The 26,045-nt window shown below is 36.7% G+C and overlaps 1 protein-coding gene across 2 annotated transcripts in view; it reads left to right on the forward strand.

Moving 5' to 3' along the window:
* The first annotated feature begins 1,354 nt into the window (after positions 1 to 1,354).
* The window catches only part of LOC145688161 (uncharacterized), a 351,061-nt gene continuing 326,370 nt past the window's right edge, over positions 1,355 to 26,045 (forward strand). For both annotated transcript variants that reach the window (XM_081761987.1, XM_081761989.1), the window contains exon 1: positions 1,355 to 1,867. The gene's annotated coding sequence lies outside the window, so the exon portion shown is untranslated. The remainder of the gene's footprint in view (positions 1,868 to 26,045) is intronic.

Below are 26,045 nucleotides of genomic sequence, written 5' to 3' on the forward strand. Positions count from 1 at the left end.
CGGATGTTTAAATCGTTCTTGTATCATTAATTGGCAACAATAATTCAAAGAACAACATGTAGGAAATATTAACATAGAATAGTAGTGATTGATCATACTTACAAGCTGACGAGCGAAAAACATATTGGTTTAAGTGGTTCCCTGAAATTTTTGACACAAATTATATTTAATTCGCCAATATTTTTGATGAAATTTTGTACACTTGTATACAATAATGTTGCTATCACTAAGAACTATTGACGATTACTTGTGATGTTTTACAGTGTACTGTAATTAAAATTTACTTTACCATTTTACGGATTCCACAAATTAAATTGTGGCATAGCTAAAATAAAATGAAAATGAGATGTAAAGTACCCTCCTAAGGCCATGTTTTTTTCCCTTCGTTTTCATGAATATTTAAAAATTATAAGATTTTTTAAAAGTTAAAGTTGTAAAATTAATTATGGCAGTAGCACTTAAGTGACAATAGATTTAATAGTACGAACTAATACAAATGAAATGACAGAGACAGGAGGGGGATAAATTGATGTTATTTCCATGTTTTGTTAGAATATTAAACACTAAAATGTTAAAAGTAAATAGTATACAATGAAAAGTATGGAAATAGTTTATTATTAGCATCAAAACAGGATTATTATTGGATAGTATTAGACGTGCGGTATGAAGCATTAGGTTGGCAATCTCAAAACTTGCTCTTGCCGGTTTAAATCCCGCTCACGTCATGTGTTATATCTTGAGTTTTACTATTCATTCTACCATCACAATTCATTTCTTATTGCCTCTTTACCCTGAAGGGCACAACCGTGGGATGTAAAACTTAAAAAATAAATAATTATATGTAATAAGTAGTAATATAATAAGGTGCTTAAAGCAGGACGGAGTTCGCTTACATAAATACAACATAGCTTTCTTTTACAAAAAATTTTATAAATTTAGTAGAGCATCTAAATTTTACTTTCTTAAAAAGTATCTATCTATCTATCTATCTATCTATCTATCTATCTATATATATATATATATATATATATATATATATATATATATATATATATATATATATATATATATATATAATGTTTCGTATATATGTATATTATATACTCGGTTCTCTTCCTTGGAATTCCTTAAAAGGAAGGGGTTATAAAAAAGGTCTTCCAAAAGTTAAAGGAAAGTGTGCAGTGTATTCTAAATGTTTTAGAAAAAACAATAACAAACCAAAGGTCAATTTCTTTTGAGCAAAATGAAAGCTTCATCTTATACCATATGAACGAAAAATATTTTGCTCATGTCTAGATGATGCAGGTTGCATTTCAACCTTCATTTGTCAATGTGTACACTAGTGCCATCTATGCAAGGTGAATAACTTACTTGGGGCTGTTCCTGATGAGTTAACAGCAGGAGGAGATTGTGTGTCTGTGTTTCGTTTTAAGTTTATTTATTGCTGAAAAAAACATTGTTTTTAACGTAAATATCTTGTGTATAGTGGTGATTAATGTTTAAATGACAATAACTTCACAAAACAAATTAATTTTCAGCGCAAACTTAAATAGTGTGGACAACTTTGTAAGGGCCCTGTGACGTTTGACGTTATTATCGAGAAAGACGTTTCTCGGAAATGGCCGTCCTGAAAGGGATGGAGGATTGTGTTGGCGTATGTGCTAAGCTGTGTAAAATGTAAAAAATTGATGATCGTACGTGTTCTCTATTTGCAAGACTGATACTTTAGTGGTTTATAACAACATCTATTATTTAAAATACTGGTGTATGTTATCTGTTTATTTTATTTTCGCCTGCATGCGGACGGATCTTTATGTGTGTGTGTAAACAGTGTGCAAGCAGAGTGCTAGTTTTCTTAAGGAAATCAGTAAGTATATTTTGTAAATTTATTATTTTTTAAAATGGAAAATTGTACAAAGCACAACTCTTAATGGTTGTCATTGAAGCAGATTATATTATTCAAGAACTTTGGGACTGAGTAGAACTTAAATTTTGGAAGAGAACGATTTGCGAGGTTCAGCGTATTAATAAATTGTATTACGCTGGGATAAATTGCAATGTAACAATTATTGAGACGCAACGTTTATAGTGATTTAAAGGAAAATTAAGAAACTGGTTTAATGAATAAAAATCGGAAATAATACACAATAACTATTAAGATAGTTTCGGTGTGACTGTGGCCTAATTCAGTGAGATTTTATAAGTCTTGTCTCGCCTTTTTTTTTTTTCAAAAGGCCAAAAGCTACGTACTCGAAACAATCGAAGCATGTAATTATTAATTGTACCTTTGATTTAAGAACTTCTAAAAGATACAGACTTTTTTTTGCATTCAATAAATGATCTGATTTTTTTTTTTTTTTTTAGAAAAAAAAAGGTCCTGCAGAAAATTTCTAGTACTGGACTACCGGTAATTGAAATATATTTCATTAAAGGGTTTGTACCTGACAGGTGTTCTGATTGTAACTATAGAAACAACCTTAGGAGATAAATAAAATAAAATGATGATACTAATAATAAAAGTATTTCTCTTGTGCACCATTTACAGTCTAGAAAAATACACCTCAGTTGGGTTTCGAGGAATTAGTATAATAATAGGAAATAGTTGCTAATTTCTGGAATTGTACACGAAAAACCCTTTCCAGTTGAATTTGTGTCTCAACAACACTAATTTTCAGGTGAAAGGTGATATAAATAGGTTTCGAATATATTTTATGGGGGTACATTACATCTGACAAGCTTGTATAATTGTATATAAAGTAAATAATGAGACGCAATTTCTCAATTAATTTAATTCGTGCCATATTTTGTGTCACTATTCCACGTTGAAAAAGAAACTATCAAGAACACAATGTTTTATTTTGTAAAGAGCGTAAAGTTATGTTTTCAAGTTGCTTACGGTAAATCGTTGGGGGCACGGTGGTTCAGTGGTAGTGTGTTTACCTCTGTTGTATGGGGTCCCTGATAAGTTTATGGTGGACAATATCGTGTTCCTGGGTTTTCTCGGGGTACTCCCGTGTCCTCCCCCTTTCTGATTCCACTAATTCCTCCGTTATCAAATCACTATTCATTTTAATAATCGTTTCCCTTAGCCTAACGGGTATAATTATGGGACGTTCAACTCAAAATTTCGTTTCATTTTTACTTAAAATGTTAAGAATACCGGTAGCTAATTAATTTCGCAGTTTATTATGCAATAAATTTTATGTGGGAAGGATTATATTATGAACATACGAGCCAGTAGATTTCGTATGTTTTTATGTTGTATACATATCAGTATAACAGAGTGTAATTGCTCGTATTGCTATGTAATTGTATCGGTTCCTATGAATGTTGTGCACAAAGTGCACTCCTACCCTTATGCATCTTGACTTTCCCCCTCTCCCACTTCAACTATTATAATTTGAAGCAAGGAAATGCAAACGTTTAGGACGTATTCGTACATGTTAAAATCATTAAGAAGTTTTATCTCACACATCTAGTCCATGATTAAATTGGGGGGCGCCTGGTGTTTCTGAGCCCCCGCACAAATACTATGACGAGTTGCGACTCCTACTCAGTTACTTAGTTAAAACTAAATGCAATTGGTCTCAAATGTTCATGTATAAAGATACGCATTTTGTGGTAATATTTTTAACAGCATCATACACTTAGGACATGTGACTAATGTAGTTGATATTGGTTGCTTAGTTGTGTTCGTTCCCATCAGTGTATTCCATATATAATGTATTAATTCAATAGGTCCATTACTGGGATAAGGCTACATGTTTTAGGGTACCCTCTCACGTCAAAACAACATTTTGTCAATCTCACTCCCCATAACAATCACATTAAGAGTTGAATCTCTGCACCTAGTTGAATGCTGAGGTATTATATGCTGTTAATTGACGTAAATCCATGATACTTTGTTCAGTTGTCATAAATGTTTGTCCTTTAGGTAATGGTTCCTTGTAGCTTTTAATATTAAGTATCATGTAAGTATCATGAAGATATTTTTCTTCATTCCTCTAATTATCATACAGGGTGCCCAGACAGGTTTTAAGGCTCAGGTTGCGCCTATGTAAATTTTGGTGAACCATTACTTTTCATTGTTAATTATAGTCGAAATTTAATTATGAACGTTAAATTGAATAAAATTTAGTATACAAATCAATTTATCTGGGGTTTCTGACAATCACTCCGGCTTCCTTTACTACTACTTTTTTTTGGGGGGGTATTGCGCCCAACCATTGGGGGTAACGGGCACCATTGCATTCTGAATGCTTTTTTTCTTCGGGTATTGTTTAGTTTCTCCCGGAAATCACTTGGTAGTGATTACCGTTCTTTATTTGTTTCACTGTGATGTAGTGATGACAGTGTAGAAGTATGGCATAAAAATTACAATGCATGAAATACAAGAAACTTGTGCTAAGTGGGCCCTAAAAAGCACGAATGCTATCAAACCTAGTCCGTGCAGGAGCGCAGCAGGGGGGCCCGAGTGGTAACGAGGGGGCACGCCCCAAATGGAGTGGACGCGTCAGCGACGGTGGGTATACCCATAAACAAGTTCCTTTACTATGGTTTACTATAGGTCATAGCACGGGCTCCGGAGCCGTCGAAGGGATTGCGAGAGACGCTAAATGCCATCCCGGTTCCTCAGTAATATAGTGCCACCCTTCTATAGTATTTTTTTTTCATGTGAATTGTCATATAAATTTTGCATATTTTGTCCCAAGTTATGTCCTAACTGCATGAAGTTTCAAGAGTTAGATGTAAGACTCAATTTTTGAGTGACGTTGAAGTACGTTTTCAACGTAATCTATGCAGCAGATCATAAACTTTTAGTTAAACAAGCATTGCAATTCTGTTAGTTTTAGTCATACTGTCTATGCAATGTGCAAGGACTATCGAATTACTTGTCTGGTCCTTTGTGGGGCCGCATGTTAGATCTCACTTTTCATGTAAATTCCGTTCCGTGGGAACACTATACTCAGGTATTATTTAGTTTATCCCCCAAAACTTTTTGTAGTTATTACGGTTTGTTACTTGTAGCTGTCATTTAGTCATGAGTGTAAATATAGTGTGGAGTATGGCATGAAAACTATAGTGCATAAAGCACGACTGACTTGCTCTAGGTGGCCATTAAGATTGCTGTCTGACCGAGTCAGGGCCGGACCGCAGCTTGGGGGCCCGACTAGTAGCGAGAGTGTGCATTGGTGGAGGCAGTCGCGTCAGCGACGGTGGGCATACGTATAAACGAGACGTTTACGACGACTCACTATAAGTCACAGTGCCGGCTCCGGAGCCGTCGTCGATTAATTTGGGGGAGGTTAGATGTCATCCAAACTCTCGAATAACAAGATTACCAAAGTTACATATCTGTCTGTTATTTATAGGTTGTTAAAAAATATGTTTCGCAATCCTTACTTTTTACTGAAAAGATGTACGCTCATATTTAAATCTGAGCGAGCATCTTTTCAGCACTTGGCCCAGAGTAACATATTTTAGTCCTAGGTTGCTGAGAGCTGGGGTCAGTGTCGTGATTCCATAATTTAGGTTTCTTAGAGGATGTAATCAGGTAGAGAAGATGAACAATTTTGTGTGAGAGAATCATGTTTCGTATCCACGAACTCCATCTTATTCAATTTAATTGGACGTACTTTTCTTAATCTCGGTGTTGCAAGTTTATATATAAGGAATACCGATTAATTAATTAGGGGGTGTGCGAGAAAGGGCTCGGAAAGATGGAGAGCCCATCTTTGTTGTCGCCAATCCTGTTCATTTTGCCTATCGTAACCATACTTCTTTGACGTTGTTTTGTATAAGGGTAATACTGAGTGCTGCAACACATCAATGTACAAGGGTATGTACTGATGTATTCGCCACCATGTCATTTGTAAAAGGAGCCTACTCTTTGTGCAAAGATGTGTCATTATAATATGCAGGGTGGTGGTAACTTGCCCGAAAAATTTTGGGAGGCGGTTCCTTATACAAGATGAAAGAAAAAAGTTCTAATAAACATGTGTCGAAAAACGTCTCCTTTCAGAGTTAAGAACTACCGAAAATTCGAAATATCACGTTTCAAAACGCCCTGGCTTAGAAACTATATGGCCTATCCCAAGCGGTTTAAGGAATTACACAGAAACTAGTATACGCTCTGTCTAAATATCCATATTTCAGAATTCACCGGTACCAGCGAAACGAACGCACGACTAGTACTTAAAGGAGTATCCCTATACTTCAACCTTCTTTTTACAGTTCCTTTCACCGATAACGGAGGATGGTAAAACATTGTTATTTAGATAGAGCACGTATTGGTTCCTGTGTAATTCCTTAAAGCGCTTGGGATAAGTCCTATAGTGTCTAAGTTAGGGAGTTTTGAAAAATGATTTTTATTTTATTTTATTTTTTTTTTTTAATTTTCAATGGATCATAACTCTGAAAGGAGACGTTTTTCGGCCAATGCTTATTAGAACTTTTTTCTTTAATTTCATATAAGGAATCGCATACCAAAGTTTTTCGGTGGAGTTACCTACCACCCTGTATAATGGGAAGTTTTTTTTTCTTCTTTTTGTGTGCGGTAATTTTCTGATACAGCATAACTTGAGTTCTGAGTATTTTTTTTAACGTAGTAAGTGTGTTTTGTAAGTAAGATCAGCTTGAAGTAAGCAACTATGCTAGAGTTGTATGCCATTCCAAAAGAAGTAATGCCATAGTCTTCTCTGAAATGGTACTTCTTCCTTAGGCCCCACTAAGTCATGACACAGGTTTCAATATGTGAGACTGGGTCTCCTATTTAAAATGTGATCCATAGAGAGAAAAAGTTCAACAATAAAGTACGTGGTAGGCAGCTCTGTAGGATAGAGGGACAGAATTGATAATACGTACACAGTTACCGAATTACTAATGAATGTCAAAATCGAAAACCTCAGTCATGCAAACCTATAAATTTTTAAATGTGAGAATACTTCTAAAAACTTACCTACAGAAATATAATATCTAACAATCGGGGCTTAAAAATAATGTAAACAAACTACTAGTACAAACTCTGTTTAAATAATGTGACTATAAAAGCGTACGTTACTTGCGGAGTAAACTTTATGGAATAATTATAAGGTCAGGGGGTGTTTTCAAGTGAAAATTTCTTGCAGATAAATATTTGATTAAGCAGTACGCAAGTGGCTGTTTGACATTCAGTGATGTGTACGATGTGTGGTCAATCAATTCCTTTACTAAATTACATGATTCTGGCATGAATTAACTATGTAAATGTGGTCTCGTTTCGGGTTTAATGTTCGCTATCACAACAGTTCGAACTAAGGGATTTTTCTTTCGTTTGAAATAAGGACTTATTTCTCAATGTTGCAGGGTAATTGTTTCAATATTAACCTTCTACATACAGTCGCGAAGCCTTTATACAGCAATTAGCAACAATGTGAGATAAATGGAATCGCTATATATATTTGAATCATCCACAAATGCATATTGCAATTATTAATCCCAAGAACTACATGTATAATTGTTATATTAATAATTGCAATTGTGGGTGATTCATCTCTTGGATTAATCGATTACAGTAGAACGTCGTTTTCCGCACACTCTATTAATAAATAAATGAATAAAAACTGTCAAATTTGGTCCCAAAAGAATCTAATTTTCTTTCTGCATAAATCAGGGGTGCCCACAAAGGGGGGCTATCACGCAAACTGCGTCATTGAAATATTTGTGGGGTTAAAAGTCTATATAAATATGTTTGAGGGGGTGTAAAAATTAATCGAAAAGATTTTTTTTCATGGAAGGACACCTACGGATAGACAGTGGGGGGGTGCGTCATGGGCATAAGGGGGGTGGGCACCAAGACATAAATAACACAATACTGTAATTTAGGCATGTATATTTTGAGTGGTTTCTCCTGTATTTTGTTTTTGTATATGTATACAGTAGGCAGTACTTTACAGTAATTTATTTATATAATTGTTAGGGAAAAATAAACCTTTACTATACGTGCCTTTATTTGTTAAATAAATACATATTTGATTACCCACAACAACCGTTATCCGCACAACCCGCTCCTAATCAGTGCGGATGAACGAATCTTTACTGTGCTATAATACTTCAAACTTTAAAGAAAGAGTCTTTAAGAAATGCTGATAGTCTTATTCATACATATGGCAACAGTGCTCTCTGTGCGCACTGAACATGTGTGTGGGTTTGTTTTATTGGTGAGAAGTTTGGGGTGGGTAGAGCAAGATTATAAATGTTGCATTTGGATAAGTAACACATTTACGTTTGTGTTGAAGTGTGGGAGTTACACACAGTGCTTTTCAACTCTGAAGATTCTTAATTAGGTAGCTATTTTGTGAAGCATCTAGGTGCTAAAATCTTTTGATTAGTATTATAATGCTCGATATTTTCAGAAAATGGGTTACACGTTTTCTGCATGGCCGTGTGTTTAACATGCATATACCTTCAGTGCTTGTTGTCCTGGGTCCGATTTTTGGCGTTGACCCAGCAACTGGTGAACTACATCAATTAAGAGGTAGTGAATTACAGTCTAGAAAGCAGGACATAACTGCGTTAAGAAAAGAAGCGGTGTGCGGTACATACATAATCCAAAATAAAGGCAGTTTGGCCGATTATAGTCCTTAGTGAGCTGACTCCAAGTCTCACATTGCCTAATATTGGACGCAAATATACTTACTTCGGAATGGGCCGTGGTGACTCAGTGGTAGGCCGTTCACCTCTGGCGTGTGGAGTCCTTGGTTCGATCCTAGTTCGCACCAATTGGACTTTCTGGTGGACAAACTCCGTGTGCGTGGGTTTTCTCGGGGTTCTCCCATTTCCTCCTACTTTCTTCATTCCACCATTTATCTCTTTGTCTCTTTTAGCCTGCACGGCATAACCGTAGCCCGAAAAATTGAAATATTTAATTTTGTTTCTTTACTTCCGCATGTATTATACCAAAACAAGAACAGTGCTGATATTCGTGTTATTCAACTATTTTTCTTTTATACTCATACATGTCGTGTACGGCTGTATGATATTCAGAAAGCGGCTCTTGTGCGTTAGTACAAATTCATATTATTGATAAGAGAACGTTTTCATGAGTGATCAATCACCCACAAGATTCAAATTACCGAGGTGGGAGTAGGATGTTTTCCCCACACTCAAATTTCGATCCCTGCAAAAGAAGATCACTAACTATGATGGGGAACGTGGCGTGAATATTATTTTGAAATATTTTTTATAGCAAAGAATACATTATCTTTGGATTGAAAGGACAAATTTGTGGCAGCGAGTAAAGATTGATTTTGTTAATATATATATATATATATATATATATATATATATATATATATATATATATACTAATGTCGCTTTTGGCCTCTTCTAACTTTATACTTACAGCTATCCAAAATATACACGTTATTTTCCTCTATTTTCACCATCACCCAGTCTAACATCAATTTACATATGTTTGGCATTTGCAGCTGTATCCTTACATCCTTCAGTTCGTCATAGAAAGTGGATTTCGATGTACACATACTAATAATGTATACCTAAGTCATGTATGGATTTGCAAACCTCTTACATTGCACACACACACAATGTAAGGTACTCTCTCTCCTCTGTTCAAATACGTAAGGAGAGGGTAGGGATGGACATCTCAGGCAGTAGAAAATGAAATGAAATATTTCAGTTTTATGCCGCATGTTTATGTCGGGTAGGTGAAAGGAGGCGCTGATGGTGAGAATGAATGAAATGATAGAATGAAGAAAGGTAGGGAGAACCTCGGGAAAGACACCCAGAAAGCCTACTTGGTTCGACCCGGGATTTATCCCACGTAACTGAAGTGAACGCTTTATCACTGAACTAACGCAGCCCCATCTCAGGCAGTATATACTTACAGTCGCTAGATGTAATGGTATTATAAATTCCATGTTTAGTACTGTTGTAAGATAAATATTTTAGTGTGTTAGAGGAAAGGGGGTGAGTATCGTTTTGAATTATTGTATCTTCAGACCTCTGTATCTGTTTGGGCTTCATTTTATCCCCTCAAGTATTAAGAACCTATTTGACACACCAGTTACCCAAATCTCAAGAGTCAGCAGCTCTAATGCCGCTGAAAAACTAGGTTTTATTCGTTGATGAAGGATGGTTTGGAGATTCGTGACCGTGAAGTTTGAAATAAAGTATATAAAATGGGTTTCGGTAGTATGATTTTATTCTGAAGTCCATCAATACATTTAAACTGTTCTGTCCTTGGTCATTATTCATGGAATGTTCATTTTACATTTTCCCAGTTTTTGATTGCATTCGGTTGAATTAAAATAGAATTCTTTATTGAAGTTTAGCGCTCCTTTTCAGCACCGAGGTTATGTGAAACACGAACATACAGTTTAAAACAAGCGAAACCACGGATGCATTCACTGTTCTCCTACAAGGAATCGATCCCGGGACTCCGTGCACCAAAGGCGCGCGCGCTAGCACTAGACTAACGAAGGTGGCTAAAATAGTTGGTCTGTGGACACCTCTGCCCTTTTTATGACTGTTGAATCATACGATACCGTGCAGATAGATACCTGTTAGTTTTGGATATGTGTTACTCTCGTCTTACGATACGAACCAACAGAATGGAATAATTTTGTCTAGTGTTTAAGCTGTATCTTCGAAAGCTCAAATATTTGTATAAACATAGAAAGGAAATGACGTATTGCACCTTCGGTCACATCCTGTTCGAGTTCCCTCGTAGCAATAGGGTTACCGTACGCGTCATTGGCGCGGGAAACCTGAGTTCAGTCCCCAGTGGGGGCTCACATGGTTCGAATCCCACGTCTCTTAGTCTCGGTACTGAACGGGCGCTAAACGCTAATCAACCAATATTATTTGGTAAAAAGTATGCGCTTGACCACCAAGTATGAATTTTCACAATAACTGTGTATTTTAATATCCATACTGCATACATTTCATACAGGAAATAAATGCAGATGACATTTTAGCAAGAATTTCGTCATGTCTGTATGGTTAACATAAGCGCCTTCGTCGAAAGATAGCCGGGTTTGATTCCTTGTGCAAGGTCATTTGTGTCGGATCCTATGTTGAGCTGTAGGGAAACGTGTCGTATATCCGTGGGTTGAAAATAAACGTTAAAACGTAAATAAACTTTTTTAAAACTTTGAAATAATTATCTTCTAAAGAATTACGCTATTAGCTTTTCTTGCGTAGAATGTAAGTTAACTTAATTCCCGCTCCTCCTTTTCATTAATTAAATATGCTATTAAAGGTGTGTTGCAGAAATACGATGCATAATGAGGCACATGCGAATACAAAATATGTTTTTCAATTCATAAATTTCTATGGCAGACAACTTATATCCGGCCAATGTGTGGTCAACAGGTTGTTGTATTTTAATCGAAGTATCTGCAATAGCCTCATTCTCGTGTGTTAACACCGATAATTCTGTTTCTCACTATAAATTTAGTCCATGACCCACCGAAGTACGGACGTCAATATTTTGGCTACATGGAATAATATAATATATAAAGGAAACTTCATGCATTGTTTGCAGTAAACCAGAAATTTGTTAGCGCGCGTATCTGCGGTGCTCAAGTTCCTGGGTTCGATTCTCGGTTAGAAACATAGTTATTGGTGTCGTACTCGTGTATGATCAAGAAACTGGAATATAACTACTTGAATGAAGGAGTAACGGACCTCGTTGTGGAAAATGACAAGTAATGGCGAATGGGGTCGGTATGCTGACTGTTTACCACTGATTTAGAAACTGTCTGTCTCGCCGTAGCCCTTTTGAAACTTTAGGGGGTTTATTTACTTTTGGCTTACATAGCATTCTGTAATATTTAATAGAAGTTTATTTTTGTGTCTTTCATTCTGACCAACGAACTAGTGCAGACGGCTGATTTTGTACAATAGCTAAAAGGTAAATAGCAATGATTCCAACCGATTAACTTGTAATCAATGTATCAGAGTTCATACTGTCCCTTTTGTAATAAACTATTTCATACACACATGTATAGAGATAAAAAGGCCAATTGACGTAACAGCCCTTTCTCTTGGCCTTAGTCGCTCCAACGTCATGTGTTAACAACCGGGTGAGCTACCTCCAGTCCAGCGACGAAAACGTCAGCGCGCTGCGTCGTCCTGTCTCTGAGGCGTGTCAGGAGTTTCTAAAGCTAGTGGCTGTTACGTGTTTTGTTCACGTGGCTCCCCAGTTTGCCTCACGACGCTGGGTAAACGCCGAAATTTGGGAAGCACATGCCGCAGGGAACCCAACCCGGGACCACACAGACGTCAATCCAACCCTCTAACCGCTAGACTATGGTGTCCCCTCTCACATCTATAATTTAAGGAAAATACAGTTCCAGAAGTTATTTCCAGACATTTTGTTACCCACAAAAAAAAGTATCCATACCTTCGATATTCATTTTGCAATTTGCAAATAAATTAACTTCAATGTTAAACAAATAATAAGATTATAGCAATGAAAGTGCCTGGTGTCCTTGGTTCGATCCCAGCTCGCGCCAAATGAACTTTGTGGTGGAGCAATGAAAGTGCCTGGTGTCCTTGGTTCGATCCCAGCTCGCGCCAAATGAACTTTGTGGTGGACAAACACCGTGTGCGTGGGTTTTCTCAGGGTTCTCCAGTTTCCTCCCACTTCATTCCACCATTTCATTCATTTCTCATTACCGTTTCCTTTAGCCTAATCAGCATAAATGTGGGACGTAAAACTTAAAGATTTCATTTTCTTTTCATGTAGCGAGGAAAACAATTAGGATTGGTGAAATCGAAGTTACTAACGAGAGAACGTGTATGGTATGTATCATCTCAGTGCGCGGAGGTAGTGATAAAACGCGGTCGTTTCTTACCCCAAATCATTAAAAAGACGGGAGCTAATATTAAATACGTAAGTTCATTATTGTTTTTAAAAAGTCTAGCCACACATTTTTGTGTGTAACACATTGTAATATTTTGACTTGAAATAAAGGTCAAAATTTGTTAAAGACTATTTTCCTTTGATTGAATTTTATCTTTGGGTAACAATACATGATTTTCAAACAGAGGCAGGGTGGGGAGGAAGGTTTTTGTTAAACTAGACTACATCTGATATGTTTAAGCTATGGGTATCCCGTGTTTTGAGCCTAACTCAGTCTCTTCCAAGTCAGTCGACAAATGCATTAAATAGACGTTCAATAGAATAACGTTACTTTTATTGTGTCCAAAGAGACAGACATATAACACAGGTCTTCCGAGTTTCAAAGTTACACTATTTGTGAAAGCAGTTAGAATTCTTTGTCATCTGAGTGCTGGAACCAGAGATAAATTCACAGGGAGTCTGGGGAGAATTTCTGTCCTCCTAAATATAAATTTTGAATTTATTATATGACGAAACAATGATACTTACGCTTATACACACACAGGTTCATGTTATGTACTTTTATTCCAGCTCTACCGAAGTGCTGGATTTTGATAATGGTTCCAGAAGTAAGATGCACTCTAATCAAATTTCATAATTCAACCCCGAAAGGCAAACGTGTCAGTACCATAATCTTTTAAAAAGTGCAGGGAAATTTACTTCTTTACCCATCCCCCTCAAAAGCTTCACATTCCTCGAAAAAAAAAAATGTTTTAGTTTAACGTTCCACACGTGTATTCCCTTTAGGATAAAGGGGGCTAATGATTAATGAAAGTGGAGACTGTAAAATTACTTTTTATGTTCTACCTCCTGAACTCGAACCCGGAACTACGTGCACCAAAGACATGCTCTAGCGACTAAACTAACGAAGGGGAGCTTTACATTGCTAGAATGAAAAAAAAATTCGAATCTCTCCTGCTTGAAACTCGAGAAAATAATGTATGTAACACGCTGTTCGTACGTGTAATTTACATGACATCAGGAGTCCACCCATATAAATTTTTGTTAGAAGAATCCGCATATGAAAGATTGGGGGAAAACGGACAGTGTCACCTGAGTGTGCACGTGACTCAGATAATACATAAGTATCCATGTATTAAAATGCTAGGTTTATGTTTTTGTGGACAATCCTTGCGTCAATATGAGATATCGAAAACCACAAGTGCTAGAAAAATGCCGTTTTCGCTCGTCGATTCCAAATTTTGGGTAGATTTACCAGGTCTCATTCAAATTTTCAAAAAAAAAAAAAAAAAAAGTCTTTATTTTTCTATTTCACATTCTAGGCGTCGTTGTGACCCTATTAGTTTAATATTGCCATAGGACGTTAAGGTTGACACCCTTGTGAAAGGCAACCAGTAGAGGAGCTACGTATAGCGGGTTGATGGACATTTCAGGCGCTTTGCTTTAATCTGAATGACAAAACCTATTGTAAGCTGATAACGTCGAAGGCTTGACCCACAATAAGGCGTACTCGGATATGGAATTATAAGAAAAAAAAAAGATATGTGCATTTGGTATCATCTATCACTTATCCAAGTTTGCCACAAACTCACCCCAACATTATACACATTAGAATACTACATTTATGTTTTTGTCTATAGCAATTCAATCTCTTTGACAAGTGGCCCCGCGTAGCGTAGTCGCTAACGCTCTCGCCTTCGGTGCGAGCGGTCCCGTGTTCGATTCCCGGTGGAGGCACTCGATCGAAAAAGAGTATAACGCTTTTTCAGGCCAGCCACCCTTAATGAGGTTTCCCTGGGTCTTCCTCGTACACGCCAGGCAAATGCCGAGGAGGTACCTAACTTATGCGTCCCAGGCCGCTTTCTTCCTTTCCTTTCCTTACTTGAGACTTAATTGAGACTTTGTCTGCAGCATTCCAAATCATTACTGAAGTAATAGTTCAGGCTTTTTGCAGATTATCTGAATTTATTGGATGACCGTTTCAAGTAAACTTAAAATTTGTGTGTTTCGTAATCGTAATTTCCATCTCAGATTACTTCAGTTGAAGGAAACGGAATAGGGGGGACTCATTTTATTATTTCAGAGACCATTTTTGATCAAAATAATAAAAAGAAGTCAGGAGAAACTTATATTTTTCATTTAATGAATGTGAACCGCAAACATCATCAAATTGTCGCACTTTTATTGTTTCGAGTGTTGCCAACTGTAACATCAAGGTTAACGAAACTTCAAAAGGCTGTAGTTAATTCATGAAGCATTGGTCGAAAATGCTATTTGTTATGTTTTTTGTTCATGTAAAGTTGAACCATCTTGCAAAATTTCAGAATTTTAAAATATGTTGTTTTCGAGAAAATGGCGATTTTTGAAAATTTGAGAATTTCTCAAATTTTTTGCGACGAAACGGTTGCACAGAGAAGCGATACAATTTTTTTCTGACAGCGGGTAACTAGGTCTTACCAACCGTGAAAACAGAATATTAAAATTCGAACCGAAAGTGCTCGAAAAAAAACTCGCAAATTTCGACTTTTCAGATAAACTGACGTTCATTTGTTAAGTTATACAAAAACATACGCATGCGCAAACCAAACTATAATAAAATATAGTTTATTTATATCCCTATCTACATACCACAACAAGAATTATAACTCTACCTATCTCCACAGCTGAATGGTGGGGCTCCGAATTTGACCATTTTCCATGTCTTCTACAATTCATAAATTATACTCCTCCTCATTGATTGCCCATTACTTACTTGGCGGGAGATTTTTTTTAGACAAAAATTATGGGTCTCTTAAAAACATATCTGGTTGCTATAAAAAAGTTTCAACAATATCTGAGATGGTGATGGTATATGCTCTGCCTGAATTGAAATGGACGGCACCTATGAAGTTTTAGAGGGTTCGGAGCCGATGGAAATCCAGTGGGTGTGCCCCTGTATTACACCCATTCACTTGTTTTCCTTCACATATTATACACTCTGGTGAAACTCATTTACAAATACTCCTAGTTATACAATCCGAATTTAGCGTTCTTACAGCATTGAGAACAGAGGTGTCTAGTGGTATCATTGAATGTTGCTCGCACAAAATTGTAGAAAAATCACTCGTCATTTTACTAGATACATAATGTATTTGAATATCTTGTGACTTACAAGGGAACATCTTATATTGATAGTAGCGTTGCCTAATCAAACAATGTGCAATCGATAGAGGAGTGAAGAAAATTGAGAAATCCGAAGTTTTACGGGCCAACACCCAAAAACACAGGAGATACAGAGTAGTGATGAGCAAATGCAAGACCAAGACAGGAGTGGTCTTGGTCTTGGTCTTGCATGCAAGAGTCTTACAAGTCTTGCATTTTGGAAATCTCAAACTTTTCATAGGTAAATTTTACTATGGATATAGGGGGTAATAAACTCTACAATGCGCCAATTGTAACGGAAATACAATATATGTTTCTAAATGTAAAATAGTTTAACTTTGTGTAAGTATCATGATAGTGTACAACATAGGTGATGACCTTTATTTTTTTAATGGGTGCCCACGCTTCACTGCTTAAAAGATATGCCTAAATCACAACGTTTCGTAATCTGTTTATATTTTTTAACAGATCTAACACTCCACTGATTCCCAAACTGGGGAGGCTACCCATGAGACGCATGAAACAAAATCAAGGCGACACAGATTGTTGAACTACCATTAATTGAAAAAATATTTTTACACTCTAAAGGCGTCAGATTTTTCTTTTCAACCACGATTAGCTAATCCTTGTATTAAACGAACTTCCAATTAAATATTGAGATTTTTTTTTCAAATATGTACTCCATGGGGCAAAAGCATTGACATTACGCAAGAGTGATGAAAAAATTGCAGGCTTTCGATATATGGGCATGGAGGAAAAAGGAGAGGATTAGCTGTGTTGAACGGAAAACGAATGAGAAGGTGTTAGAAATATTAGCAATAGGGGAAAAAAGAAGAATTTTAGATATTGATAAGAGGAGAAAGAGGAACTGGTTAAGGTATTGGCTGAGGAGGAACTGTATTATGAGGGACGCGCTGGAGGATATTGTGAAAGGAAAGAGAGGGAGGGAGCGAAGGAGACTAGTTGAAAGAAGGTATTAAAACAGAAAATTGCTACGTCAAGACGAAGAAACTAGCTGATGACCACCGAACGTTGAACCTTCTCAGTGGCAGCAAGTAACCTGCCAATAATGGCAGAATAGGTATTATGATGACGATGATATGTTTAGCAATATTGACCAAGAAAAGAGGGAGAGAAAATTAAAATAATAATTATTATAATCAAACCTCGTAATATTTAAGAATAATTTGAGTGAAAACTGAAAACGACTCAACTGTCTATGTCTTTTGTGTATACTCAATTTATATAAATACTTTTTACCTATATTAGAAATACAAAATAACGGCATCAAACTCCCAAGTTATTTGAAGTCTCACTTTTGAATATGGATTACTAGCATCAATTACCCATTTCGTTGGGTTAAACTAAAAAATAAAATAAAACATAATAATATATTTCGTTAGTCAGTCTACTATTAGTAAACTATTAGTAAACTATCTAACGCTTTTTTACTATTAGTAAAGCGCTCTCTGATATCGGTCATTTTCGATTATTTTTATATTTCTCTCCTCTCCTCCTCCCCAAGTTGCGGGGCTGAATTTGGATTTAAACGGCATCCAAAGTGTCACTATTCGTCTCAGAGCCCCCGAAAAGTATGGATTCAGCACTAATATAGGTTATTTTCAATAAACTTATATATCTCCTCCTCCCCCATGTGGCGAGGCACGGCATCGAAAGTGTCATTGTTCATCTCAGTGACCTCGAAAACCATGATTTCGACATTGATAATGATCGTTTTCGATAATTTTATATATATCGTTCCTCCCCAAGTTGCGGTGCTGAATTTGCATTTAAACGGGATCGGAAGTATCACTGTTCACCTTAGCGACGCCGAAAACTATGGATTCGACACTAATATTCGTAATTTTCGATCATTTATATATATCCCTTCCCCTCCGCAAGCTACGGGGCTGAATTTAGATTTAAACAGAATCGGAGGTATAAGTGTTTATCTCAGCGACCCCTAAAACTATAGATTCCATTTTAATATCGGTCATTTTCGATCATTTTAAAATATCCTTCCCCTCCCCTAAACTGCACCGTCCAAGTGATATGACAGAAACCATCTCAGGTCTGATACTCATATATGTCGAAAAGGAGATTGAGTTCGGTCGAGTGGTTCAAAAGTTGTTAAATTTTATTTATCTTTGTACTTTTTCCATCCCCTCCCCCTCCCCTACGTTTGGTAAAAAAACACTCGAAGTCCGAAGCTCATCTATGCTGAAAATTTGACAGATCGATCGGCTGGTTCAAGAGTGATGATCACGAAAACAGTTACTTATATTTTTATTTTTTTCATATATATCTCCCCCCTCCCCTACGTTGCATCGGAAAAATAAAATGATAAAAATCGCTCCATGCCTGAACTTCATATATGTTGAAAATTTGATCAAGATCGGTCGGGTGTTTCAAAAGTTATATATATATCCCAAATTCTAGATTCTACCCTCAAAGTGAAACAACTTCTAAAGAACCTTCCAGGACCAAACCTTATACATGTAATAATTTGATTGAGATCGGTTCAAGAGTTAAGTCACAAACTTAGTCACTTTTTATTTATATTGATTTTTGTACATCTTCCCCTCCTCCTCCTCCCCTACGTTGCTCCGTCAAAGTGAACTGGCAGATAACGTTCCAGGCTTGAACCTCATCTATGTTGAAAATTTGATCGAGATCGGTCGGGTAGTTCAAGAGATTACGAGTCACAAAATAGACACTTTCAATTTTATAATGTAGATTTATTGTTGTAGTATGATGTTATATCGCTCAATCCTTGATGTGCCGTATACCTAAGGAGGCTAAAAGTTATATTGATAAACAACTATTCAACGTATAAGCATCCGCCCATGAAATTAAACTTGTGGTCACATGCACTAAGTTTCTGTCAATGTCATGAAAATATTATTTCGATATTAATTTTATGAGTCCACACTAAAAATTTCCAACGGATGCTTGAGTCTCGGAGCAAGGCCATACCCATGTTGCCGACACCTATGGTGTACGGTATTACCGATGTTCAATACATTTCTCTTTAGTTTTGGAGAAGAAAACCAATAATGTTTTCAAATGAAATGAAGTATCTAGTTTAACGTCCCACGATTATGCACCAAGGTTAAGGAAGACGGTAATGATGAGAAATGACTGAAATGGTGGAATGAAGAAAGGAGGAGGAAACGGAAAAACGCCGAGAAAGTCCACGCACACAGTGTTTTTTCACCAAAAAAGCTCACATAGCGCAAGATGACACCTGTGCGGTTTGAAAACGAGCAATATCTACAGAAAACGCGAGCAACCAATTCAGAAAACGACATAATGTAGCTATATGTTATAGGGGCAGATCGACTCACACGGATTGTATGAACTACTGGGAAAACATTCACTGCAGCAGCATTTTTAGTGAGGTCAAGAAATCCATCTCCTTTTTTAAATTCTATAAAAAAAATCAAGTAATGCCGGTACTTGTGCAAGATTCTTGGTCTTGGTCTTCCATGCAAGATTCTTGTAAAAACTGCAAGACCAAGACACTTGCGCTCATCACTAATGCAGAAGAAAGAAGAATCTAGAATCATGTGAGGATAGCAATGCAAAAGACACATTGACGCAGAAAGGACTTGAAATGATTAAAGTAACCAAAATGGCATTTGCACAACGGTATAGTAAGCAAACATTGCTCCCATAGACATGCTCAATAACATTATATGTAATGCAGTGTTACCGACTGAGCACAAAATGAAGTTTTGTTAAATGGCACGGAATTCAAATTATAACATCTAACAAATTTAATTATGAGTAAAACCATACCTGTCAAGTCTTGATGTACAGTGTTGCCAACATTTGAAGATTAGACCTATATGAATCTCGGATGTAGAAGAGAACATACAGTACACGATTCAAACTAGTTAAAACCAAAATATGAGACCACAAACAAGCATATAATCACTGAAATACGAAAGTAAGAGACGGAGCACAGTGCCGAAGCAGGTTTACCCACGTAGAAAATCAGATTAGTATCAAACACAACACACAAAACTGAAATGATCTATTCTCTTGGATTGACAATTAATTAGCAGGCTCACTTTTCTGATGCACGTAATATTGTATCACCTCACACGTTATTGGTAGTCAATTTTCCAGTGTTGCTGTTAATAAAGCGCTCCGCAGTGTATTGGTACTGTATGTACTCTTCTACATCCGAGATCCATGTAGGAATTCGTATAGGTCTATATTCAAATGTTGGCAACACTGTACATAATGACTTCACAGGTATGGTTCTACTCATAATTATATTTCCTACATGTTATAATTTGTGTTCCGTGCCATGTAACAAAACTTTATTTTGTGCTCAGTTGGCAACACTGTATTATATATGATGTTATTGAGCATGTCTATGGGTACAATGTTTGCTTACTATACTATTTTGGAAATGTCATTTTGATTACTTTAATCATTTTCAAGTTCTTTCTGTGTTTAGTGTATCTTTTGCATTGCTATCTTCACATCATTCTAAATTCTTCTTTCCTCTGTATCTCTTGTGTTTTAGGGTTTCGGCCCGCAAAACTTTGCATTTCTCAATTTTCTTCACTCCTCTATCGATTGCACATTGTTTGATTAGGCATTTGATTATTGCTACTATCAATATAAGATGTTCCCTTGTCAGTATTGTGAAAGTTTACTTCGGACGGTTTTGGGGCGGATATGCGCTTCATTTCGCCCATGCGTATATGTATAGATATTCAAGTACGTAGATTTTGATTGTTAATATTCGTGAAAACTATTTTTTTTTTTTCACTTTGCATTGCATTACGGAACATTTACTAATTATTTCTAAAGAATGCAGTCTTGGGAAGTAACGTAACGCAAGTAACGCGTTACTTGTAACGCGTTACTTTTTAAGTAACGTTTCCTAGTAACGCGTTACATTTTTTTCAAAGTAACTGTAACGGTAACGCGTTACAAATTTTTAAGTAACGTACCTAGTTTGCGTTACTTTTTTCGCGTTACATTTCGGATGAGTAACTACAATATATGTATATATTTTTTTTTTTCGGAAACAAATGTTTCTTTCCCGTAAATGAATTTCTCAGAATGAAACAATCGAGCATGAACTACGTATGTCAGTGACCGAAGTCACAGACATACAGAGAAACAGATAAGTTCGTAGTGCCACTTGCTGTTTTTGAAGATGAGGACAGCCTTAGGAAAATCACGTGCACTGATTGCAAGCACCTGGAAGATTTTGTTGTAGATTTTGACAGCTCCAAATAAATACATTCAGTGAGTGAACTAGGAGTGCAATGATACCGGTAGTCTATTTTACTTTGATTGGTGTTGCTTTTATAAAGATGGAGAACGAAAATATTTTACCGTTCGAACATTTGAAAGAATACTTTTTTCTTAAGAGCTGAGGACGATGGTGGACAGAATTTAAAAGTAAAGTGTCTGAAGTGCCCCGGCGGAAAATATTTATCAACAACTAGGGTGCCATAATTAACGATTTACAGTAAGGGGTTAATATGAATAAACTGTGTTCTGATTAGCAGGCCTACTTTATTACTAGAAAATAGTTTGCTGATGGTATGTAATATCGGAGTTCTTTCAGATCAGTTTGCTTATCCTAGAGTCCCGTTGATTATAGAGTAGTGTAATGTTTCTCTATATTCTGTATTTTTAATTTTACATAACAACATTGTTATTATTATATAATTAGTTTAGCAGATTAATAATAAGCAACCATTTTTTCTAACTCATAGGGATGTGCAAGAGTCAAGCTAAAACTCGACTCGACTCGAATTCAAGTCGAGTTTCGAGTAAAGTCAAAGGTAATATCCTCGAGTCGAGTTCCGAGTCGATTCAGTTTTTCGCGTCGAGTTTCGAGTCCAGTCGAGTTTGATAAATGGCTCGTTCCTTATAGGTCGTCTTGAAATCATTGCCTGATTATACTGGAAAACGAAAGTCATGAGAAATGTAAGCTAAACAGTAATATGAAATACTTTTAGTGTTGCTCACCAGAAGGGACACTGCTCGCATCTCGTCTTGTCTCGATAGCGAGATCACAAGAGAGTTTTTATAACAAGCTCAGCTCGACTCGGCTCAAATGAGAAGATGGCTCGAGCCGGCTCACTTGGGGTGAACCATCGGCTCGAGCTGGCTTGGTAGGGATGAGCCATTTGCTCGGTTCGGCTCAACTGACGAGGAAACGGTCTCAAGTGTAAACAACCGATTTGGCTGGGGTCCGAATATGTGTTACGGGAGACCAAAGTAGGAAACACGTATTCTGGCGTTTGGTCCCATGCGCAGAAATTTCCGAAATACGGGGCCCCAAAGTGCCCCCACATGCTATAACTAGGACGAAGCACTTTGGGGCCCCGTATTTCGGAAATTTCTGCGTATGGGCCCAAACGCCAGAATACGTGTCTCCAACTTTGGTCTTCCGTAACACATATCTGGACCCTAGCCAAAACGGTTGTTTACACTTGAGACCGTTTCCACGTGAACCCAGGGCTCTAGCTGAGTCGGTTGGGTGAGCTGTTGGCACGGCTCACTTCTCGGTTCGAGTCAATAGTGAATGAGCTGTGAGCCGAGCTGCTCGAGTCGTTGACAATCCTAAACCCGGGCCGAGCAGTTTTGGAGATATTTGGCCAGTGCCCTATAACTTTTAACAGTGTTTGAATCGAGCCCGAATACTCAACCTAGACCCTCAACCCAAATTCAGAAGCTCGTGAACAATGTCATTGACTCCTAGACTTCACGACTACCAAGATTGGCAACCAACTAGTTTTTTAGTATTCAAATACAAACGGCCTATCTTTCATTTTTTTATACAGTGTTGTTATAATAATAATAATAATAATAATAATAATAATAATAATAATAATAATAAGTAGTAGTAGTAGTAGTGTTATTGATAATAATTATATTGTCTATGTAATATATTTGAAGAATGTACTCGAAACTACACACCGGATTTGGCTCGAGTCGACTTGAAACTCGACCCCTATTCGAGTCGAGTTGGAGGAAATTTTTCGAGTCGAGTTCTCGGGTCGAGCTCAACGATGTCTGTTTCTAGTTGAATCAAGTTTCAAAGAAAACTCCCTCGAACTCGCTCGTGTCCATCCCTACGAGTAACGCAGTATGGCATTTTATCAATGTTACATTATATGAAAATGTTCATATATCAAGTAAAAATTTGTTCTTGCATTTACATGAAGCGATTCAGAACGTATAATAATAATAATAATAATAATAATAATAATAATAATAATAATAATAATAATAATATAAAAGCGGTAGTAATAGTAGTACGGAAAATTGAAGTCATAATTTTTTTCACATTTTTAGAGTTTCGGACCTAAAAGTAACGCGTTACTTTCGAAGTAAAGTAACAGTTACTTTTTTGGGGCAAGTAACGCGTTGGTAACGCGTTACATTTTAAGAGAAAGTAAAGTAACTTGTAACGCGTTACATTTTTACAAGTAACTTACCCAACACTGAAAGAATGCCGCAATGATGTATGCGACAATACTAACGCGCCCAAATAAATGTTCCGTACTATGTACGTAATGCAATGTACGTAAAACCTTTTATAAATTACTTTCCGACATAAAACTTTCAGTGTCGGCATTAAATTGCATCTAAGAGCATTTAATTTGTCTTGAGACCAAAACGAACTTCCGGTCTTACGAGAAGTTGAATTCAGCGTTCTGCATTTCATCCCATTCTAGGAATAATAGTTATAGTTGAATATAGTAAAACCAAATACTATGTGGAGCCTTTGGTTAAATATACGTTCCTATGGTGAATGATAATTTGTTCATAGAATTTGAACACAGTTGACGGGATAGTCGATTAGCAAGAGTATGGTTCAATTACTGAGTTAATACGATTGATTTTTTGTGATGGATGTATTTATTCTAAATGTTTACTAGTACTTTTGACAAACAGTGTTGGTTCAGTGACATAACTGGCCATGGTGTTGTGCTTTTGTACAATGATTTCCATTTATTAATATTTGGAAGTAAGTGTTCAAAAGTAGTTAGTTGTTGTTATCCTATCTGTAAATATGATTAAACTGTAAAACTGTTATATTTAAGAGTTTTGTGCTACAGTGGATTGGTCGATAGTAGCCAGTTTTCCAGAAAACGTTCGCGTACGTCAGAAGAAAAAATGCTCGAAAGTCAGGTTATCATATGGAGGATTTGCTACGGAATCGAAGTTTTGTAGTCTCTGTATGGTCATTTTACTTCCAGCCTTGTTCTGTGTACACTGGTAAGTGTAAATGTAAAATAATGTCAAAAGAATGTGTAACTTTTGCTCCTCCACTGGAAGAATTCGTTGAAGGATTTGCAAGTCCATCTTTGTGATGAGAGTCTCAGTTGTTCGTTGTTGAAGGTCGGAAGCGGCAAAAATACCATGAATGTAGAACATATTTACGTGAACAACTTCATCAGATATATAATTTGCAAATAATTCCGAAACTCATAGAAGGGAAGAACCCGTCTCCTTTCGAAAATTAATGCTGCTAGACCACTAGCAGAAAATTTCATGTGAGTGGATTTTACCGAAACAATTTACGTGTTTTGGCGCTTAAACACTGTTAGTGGATCTATTTCTTTTGAAGAAACTATCGTTGTTAGTTTCTACTTCACCGCGTAAGCTTTGACTTTTTTCCTTGAACTTTCTGTATTTCAACAGTCGTATTTGTTGGTATGATCTTAAAATTCAATTATGGGTCTGATGTTCTCCGTTTTTCTGAATTACTTTCCTTTGGTATGTTTGGCGGAAATATGACGAATAAACTGTTGTGTTTATTTCTGAGATACATACATTAAAATATATTTTGTGTAATAGGAAAAACTTTCATGTGGAATATATATATATATCCAAGTAAAGTTTTTGTATCCATTATTATGTAAACTATCTTACGAAAGAGTTCCCGAGTACCTAGCACCAGTGATTGTTTCATGGGTTGGCTCGGGGGGAATTTCTTTCCCCGTAGCTACGAAGTTTCTCTTTGGGAAAAGCTCCGATCGTGCCCAACAAGGATTGGCAGAATTTTTGCAGTACTATATTAACCACCTGACTAGTTAAATTTCCCCGGGGAAGTCGTCTGATATTATCATTGTCTAACAAGCTTTATGGGGGCGTGGATCGAGATTCAGTTCACAAGGGGTGTCCCGAAATTAACTGTGGAACCCGTTTTATAAATTACATACTCTAAAAAGGGGCGAGTCTTCCCGCTGAACTAGTGGCTCCCTTTGTTTCATGTTGTTCCGATTTCGCTTCTCACAGAGAGGGTATTGAACACATGACGGTGGTTCGGATTCGAATTTAAGCTTAAACTGTATAGTTTCACGTTTCGTATACTCCGATAGTGAAAGGATCGCTTAGTTTTAATAAACAACAAAAAAGGACCGCACATTTATATCAAATGAACAGAATTGCTATTGTGGGAACCTATTAGCAGATTATCACATAAGTGGTTTTTGGTAATAAAATCAGGTTGTGAATTATTAGAGGGGGGTATTTATGAACAACATGCGATGGATTTTAATGTAAAGCTTATAGGAAAGAAATCGTTGGGTAGGCAGAGGTGGGTAGTAGGTGTCGAGATTATATGGTGATTGATAATACGGAGGTAGATATTTACAAATCGCCTGTCTTGGCTTGAAATACGATAGGATCTGTTCGCAGAATTTGTTTCCGCATCGATGAACCTCTGTTTTCAATCATTGAGTTAATTTAATTACTTATTCTCTAAGCCGTTGACTCATTCAAGTGTAAATGTCGACGCATTAACGAGATCTTACTTTCTATAGTTAAAAATATGCTTGGTAAGCTGTCGTAATAATCAGTAGCTTTGCCTTTTGGTGATCGTGATTCTAAATTCGGTTTTCGCTCCTAGACATAAGTCATAAGAAGTCCATAATCGACTCACTCGTTTATACGTTACTTGAATTATTTGCTAGCAAGTGACTGATGGCGGAGTAATTGGTGGAATGAGAAAGTAGGAGGAAAGGGAGTATCCCGAGAAAACCCA

The sequence above is a fragment of the Thermobia domestica genome, chromosome 6 (genome assembly GCF_964235325.1).
Source record: "Thermobia domestica chromosome 6, izTheDome1.hap1.1, whole genome shotgun sequence".
In the NCBI taxonomy this organism is placed as follows: Eukaryota; Metazoa; Arthropoda; class Insecta; order Zygentoma; family Lepismatidae; genus Thermobia; species Thermobia domestica.